General features: G+C 43.2%; 1 pseudogene; it reads left to right on the forward strand.

Moving 5' to 3' along the window:
• The first annotated feature begins 239 nt into the window (after positions 1-239).
• Positions 240-5,893, forward strand: LOC100732442 (probable ATP-dependent RNA helicase DDX41; annotated as a pseudogene).
• The last annotated feature ends 559 nt before the right edge of the window (positions 5,894-6,452 follow it).

The raw sequence follows: 6,452 nt of genomic DNA on the forward strand, positions 1-6,452 counted from the left end.
ACCCCTACAACTCCACCCACTTGAGTCTAGGTGATACCCTAGGGCCATTCCTCCCTAATCACCCCTCTCACATGAGAACCACCCTAGCAGCACTCTATATAACCCCAGACCAAAGCACATTCAGCTGTCTTTTTCACTTTCACTCTTGATCCTGCAAAGGATAGAAGAGTCAGAACCTGAAAGAAAGTGAGCTTGCACCAAGGCTGAGAATGAGGACAATAAAATGGTGTATGTACCCTATGTGCCACTGTGATAGTGCTGACAGCTACTGCTCCAGAATCTGCCGCAGTGAAGACACAAAGAACAGTGGGACAATTGCCATGAACCTCAGGGAGATGAGGACAACACCCTGTTGGGCCCTCAGTGCAATGTCAGGCTCCTGGATTTGAACCAGCACCCCTCCAAAAGAAGGCTACAGCCTTCAAGAGTCTGTAAAGTAGAAGCAGATGAAAAAGAAGAGAAGGACTTCCGGGAGAACATGGCGGACAGATAACAGCAACTACCGGAGGCTCTCTGAAAGACTCGGCTCAGAAGCCAGGAATGGTGCGGACTAAGGAGACATAAGCAGGTGGAGATATGCTCTGCTGACTCAGGAACGAACTGGGCTGAGAGAAACCAACTTGGAATGCAGTCCTGGTGCTAAAACAGGAACAGAAAAGCCTCGGTGTGGAGGCTGGACCCCGCGCCATTGTAAGCCGCGATTTGGGTTTCCCGCCACGCGGCGGCTGGCTGCCTCTACAGTGGCTCGGCAAGGAGAGACGTGCAGAAGCTCTGAGAACGGCAATCTGCGAACGGCAGGGAGGCGTGCACTGACTTGTGGTGAGGTGAGTGAGAGAAACTGACTTTCTACCACAGTTCGACTCCAGCAGAGGACTTTCTGGGCCCGAGCAGTCCTGCGGGAGCAGGGCGCGGTGGCGACTCCAGCCACACATCCCCCTCTCGGGCGGGATTGGTGAAAAGTGCCTGGCCTGCGTGACGCTGCCGGCAGACCTGGTAGGCTGTCCCAACCCAGATCCCAGAGCCTGACGGTGGCCGGGAGGGGAGACGCGTAGGCTGCCTGGTCCGTAACTCCCTGGTGCACAGCAGTGAGCGGGAACACCTAACTGGCGCAATTCGATCAGGCTGTGGCTGACTGGGAGAGAAGCTGGGGCTCATATAAGCTTGCATATATAAGGAACAGAGAAGAAGAGGCAGCATGGGAAGAGGCAGCAACAAGAAAGGCTCCTCGGCCTCCAATTCTGAGAAACAGGCAATAGCAGACACCGCACCAATACACATAAGGCGCCATATAGAGAGCCTCATAGACCAATTCAGGAATGAAGTTATCAACGACCTGAAGCTAGAAGTATGCAGAATAGTTAGAGAAATGCTAAGTACCACCCAAGAAAAAAACAGGTGGTGGAATGGAAGAACAGAAAAAAAGGGGAGAATTGTTTGATGGAGAAAACAGAGAAAGCATAGAATACGTGAAGCAGGTTCGAAGGGACTACCAAGATACTAAGAAGTCTATAGAAGACTGGCATAACAGCTTGAAAGAAACTAAGGACAGACTATCTGAACTGGAGGGCAGACTTGTAATATGGGAGAATGAAATGAAAAACTTCTTAAAAATAACAAAGAAACAAACAGCAATAATACAAAGACAAGAAGATGATAAGAGGATCCATAACTTAAGGATTAAGAACATAAAAGAAGAAGTAGGGACACAAACAAGTGAACTACAAAAGCTACTCACAGAAATAATCCAGGAGAATTTTCCTAATTTAGCAAAAGGTAAAGATACTCAGATGTATGAGGCATACAGGACCCCAGCTACCTACAACCCAAACAGAGCAACACCCAGGCATATAATAATAAAAATTCCAGAAATTCAATCCAAGAACAGAATATTAAAAGCTGTCAGAGACAAGAAACAGACCACTTACAAGGGAACACCCATCAGAATTACAGCAGATTTCTCTGCACAAACCATCAAATCACGAAGAGCGTGGGGGGAAATAATTCAAGCTTTGAAAGATAATAATCTCCAGCCAAGATTGCGATATCCTGCACAACTGTCCCTGGAAATTGATGGAAAAACAAGGTGCTTCCAGGATAAAGAAGAACTAGGGGAATTTGCAACCAACAATTCAACTCTACAGAGAGTATTGCAGGATATTCTAAAAAAAGAAAAATACAAAGAATCCAGAAATAATGGCAGAGAGGCCACAACAAATGGAGCAGAGAACAAAATGAAGAAGACAAACAGACAGATACTGACAGAAAAAGAGCTCAACAGAAATGAGGCAGAGAAGATTGGATGACAGGAACAGCTATTTTGGAGAAAATGACATCTTAATAGGTAATACTGATTTAGTATCATCTTGTTTTGAAGTCTCATCTAGCTTTTGTCCTTCTGTCTCCAATGGTCTAAATAGGCTGTATCTTATTGGACTTTATTATGTACGATAGTATAAGCAAAAACCTTTTAAAGACAAGGAGACTATACAGAAACTATTGTTCATTTTCTGTTAGTCGATTCTAAATACTCTGTAATGCTGTCATTCTCTTGAATGGTTTTACATTGTTTTGATATACTTAATGCTACAGTATACGAAGTTGTACTCAAGGATTTCAAAGAAAGAGACAATATGATAACCACTTTTAGGTTAGGATTATCTGGTGGTGAAACACTATTCTGCTTAAATGGTTATGTTTTGATCTGCGCTGTTTCGTTGTTATGCCCTCTTTTATCTCAATCTCCACTCCATTATTTACTTTTTTATCTTTATCCTTTTAATTAAAGGAAAAAAAATAGCAGGATATATTATAGTAACCCACTTTGACTTTTCATTACCTTGATTTAAAGCCCTGTATTACTCTCACCATCTGGTTTTTAACTGATGCTCCCCTATTCTGTTTTGCTGGATAGTATCAGGTTCGAAAGTTTAGGCATCAGCTGTGAAGATAATGAGATTCATTATGACGCCCATTCTTGTTGACTTTTATCTACTTTTGAAGACCTACAATGTCTCCAATGTTTTGGTTTTGTCGGTTTTATTCTTTACTGTTTTGTTCAATTGTATTATAACTAACGATATAGGCAATTCTATTAGAGATAGCGGGAGGCATTATGGTAACCATTGTTGATCACTTTGTATTATGTTTTTACATTATCTATTATGTCCACCCTTTTGACTTGACCGATTCTGTTCTGTTATGTCACATTTGGTTTTACTCTCTTCCAAAAAAGTAGTAAGAACCGTGGGAGCAATGAAACCCAAAATGTGTAATAGTCATGGTACAAAAGAGAGGAAAAGAAAGTGCTCCAAACTATATAACTGCATGTATATTTAAGTGTATAAGATAGAAAATGATATCACAGAGTTTAATTGGATCAATGAACAGAACTGTTTGCAGTATCATTGATGGAATGTCCACTTTACAAGCTTTAATTTTGTGACTTGAACAATTATTTCTAAGATGACAATATGTAATCCATTAACTAGTGATTTCCTACTGTTCATTTTTTTTCTGTAAATCTGTGTAACTTGTACCCTTTCCCTGCTCTTTTTTTCTTTTCTCCTTAAATAAAATTAAAAAAAAAAGAAAAAAAAGAAAAAGAAGAGAAGATCCTGGAAAGCGTGGCTGTGGGCTAAGTCCTGATTTCAGTGAGGTAAGGGCCAACAGCATCACATACAATGACCTAATCAGACCAGTTGGTCACTGCCCCATTATTCCCTGAGCATGTCTGAAGAGCAGCATGAGCACATACAGAAGAAGTACCACACCATGGTGGCAGGAGATGCTGTCCCACCACCCATCAAGAGTTTCAAAGAAATGAAATTTCCTGTGGCCATCCTGTGAGGCCTAAAAAGGAAAGGCATCCTCTGCCTGACACCCACCCAGTTCCAGGGGATCCCCACTGTTCTATCTGGCAAGGACATGATTGGCATCGCCTCCACGGGGCAGGAAAAATACTTGTAACTACACTCCTTGTCATCATGTTCTGTCTGGAACAAGAGAAGCAGTTGCCTTTCTCTACACATGAGGGCCCTCTGGACTCATCATTCGCCCCTCCTGGGATCTGGCCCAGCAGACTCATGGCATCCTGGCGTACTATTGCCATCTGCTGCAGGAAGATGGTTCACCACTCTTGCATTGTGCTCTCTGCATTGGAGCACATTCCTCAATGAGGAGATGGAGACCACCTAACATGGTATGCACATGATAGTGGCTACCCCTGGTGCCTCATGGATTTGCTATCAAAGAAGATGGTCAGCCTAGATATCTGTTGTTACCTGCCCCTGAATGAGGCTGACCAAATGACAGAGGTGGCTTCAAGGGCAACATCTGACTTCTCCTACTTCAAAGGCAAGCAGCAGACACTGCTCCTTCATGCCACCATGCCAAAGAAAATTCAAAATGTTGCCAAAAGTGCCCTAGTAAAACCTGTCACATGGTGTGTGCTTGGGCTACCAGCCTGGATGTCATACAGGAGGTAGACTATGTGAAAGAGGAGGCTAAAGCAGTGCACCTGTTCAAGTGCCTACAGAAGACCTATGCCCATTTTTGTCGAGAAGGCAGTCATAGATGCTATCCATGAGTACCTGGTGCTCAAGAGTGTTGACCATGTGGCCCTTCATGGGGCAAAGCCCAGGACAAATACACCAAAGCCAATGAAGTGTTTCAGGAGGCAAGAAAGATATCCTGGTGGCCACAGACATAGCCTTCAAGGTCCTGGACTTCCCTATATCATCAATCATGATATACGCGAGGAAACTAAGAATTATGTGTGCCAAATCAGCCATACTGGACACTCAGAAAATGCTGGCATTATCACTACCTTCATCAACAAGGCCTGCAATGAGTCAGTACTGACTGACCTCAAGAACCTACTTTTAGCAGCAAAACAGAAGGTGCCACCAGTGCTGAAAGGACTGCACGGCCAGGACAAGTCCAGACTGGACATTGGAGGACAGAATGGTTGTGCCTTCTGTGGGCATCTTGGACATTGTATCACAGACTGTCCCAAACTCAACGCCATGCAGACCAAGCAGGTCAGCAGCACTGACTACAAGGATTACATGGTCCATAACTCTACGAACTTCTGAGCCATCTGAAGTTCTTTCTCATCACTTCATCTCCTTCTCAAGGCTGAGTAATAAGATATGTGTCCTATGCACAGTGTAGTGGATTGACAACTGGTGGCCAACTTGTAACACCCAGCTGAACTGTATCAGCATGGTGCTAGGTGTGGAAGGCCCACCTGAGGATTGTTGCCAACAGCATAAAAGGAGAAATGAGGGAAAGAGGTGGTGCTGTTGTCCTGGACAGGATGGTTGTGCTGGTTTCCCTGAAATGAACTCAACTGTTATCATCATCAGAGAAGCTCAAGACCTCATGTTGCCAAGAATGGCTGTGGTTCACAATAGGGGAGCTCTGGTTCTTACACTGAGTGTCTCTTCCTGGCTCCGGAGGGGAAGATGTTACACTGTTGAATCTCCTGGAGACACGTGTCACTCTGGCTTTCCTGATACGAACTCGGCTATGTGTTCTCATACTCTGAGAAGCTAGGACCTCATTGTCACTGAGGATGGCCATGATACTTTTTGGGGGAGCTCTGGTTTTTACTTTGAGTGTTGCTTCCTGGCCTCAGTGCAGATCCCTCAGCCTGCTGGCACAGATCCTTCATCCCACTGGCACATACTTTCTAGCTTCCACCCCTGACCTTTGGCCCTTCCCAGTGCAGATTTGTCAAACAGACTTGTATGAGACATCGTTGTGGGCTCTAGGCCTCCTGTTGGACTCAACAGGGGCATGTTCATGGACTTGAGGTCTTTAGCTGGACTCATGTAGAACATTGCCATGGATCCAGGCCTCAAATGAATTCTTTGGGTCTTTAGTGTGTGGACAGATATCCTGCACTCTTTTGTATTTCACTTTTTTGGTAACTATTGTAAAATAATCCTATAGGGTAGGGGATATGGCTCAGTGGTAGAGTTCTTGCTTTGTATGCACAAGACCCTGGTTTTTATCCCCAGCACCACAAAAAAAAAGAAATCTTATAAATTATGTATTCTGTATTAAATTGTTTCTCTTGCAAAGCTTGACTACAACATAAAGTTAGTAGACACTTGGATAATTTTCATATAGTTTTGAATTGTAGTTTGGATAAGTAAGTTAATGGCCTATGTATTTTCTTAGTTCTATGTCCTTACTTATAAGTATGGGGTTATTTTAATGATCATATATTATAATGTAGTATAGCTGATATTTGATATATTATTAATGGGGCAATGCATTAAAGCACAAAACATAAAGAACAGTATGTTTTTAAAATGGTACAATAGATGAATACAACATTGATGAAGAAACAGCTTAATTAAAATCACAATTTAGGTTGCTGGTGTCGAAGCTGTAAACTTCTTTCTTGATTTTAATCTCCTAGAAGATGAATTCTCCATTGTTAG

The sequence above is a fragment of the Cavia porcellus genome, unplaced genomic scaffold (genome assembly GCF_034190915.1).
Source record: "Cavia porcellus strain 051 isolate PalLab524CR breed Dunkin Hartley unplaced genomic scaffold, mCavPor4.1 scaffold_11, whole genome shotgun sequence".
NCBI lineage: Eukaryota > Metazoa > Chordata > Mammalia > Rodentia > Caviidae > Cavia > Cavia porcellus.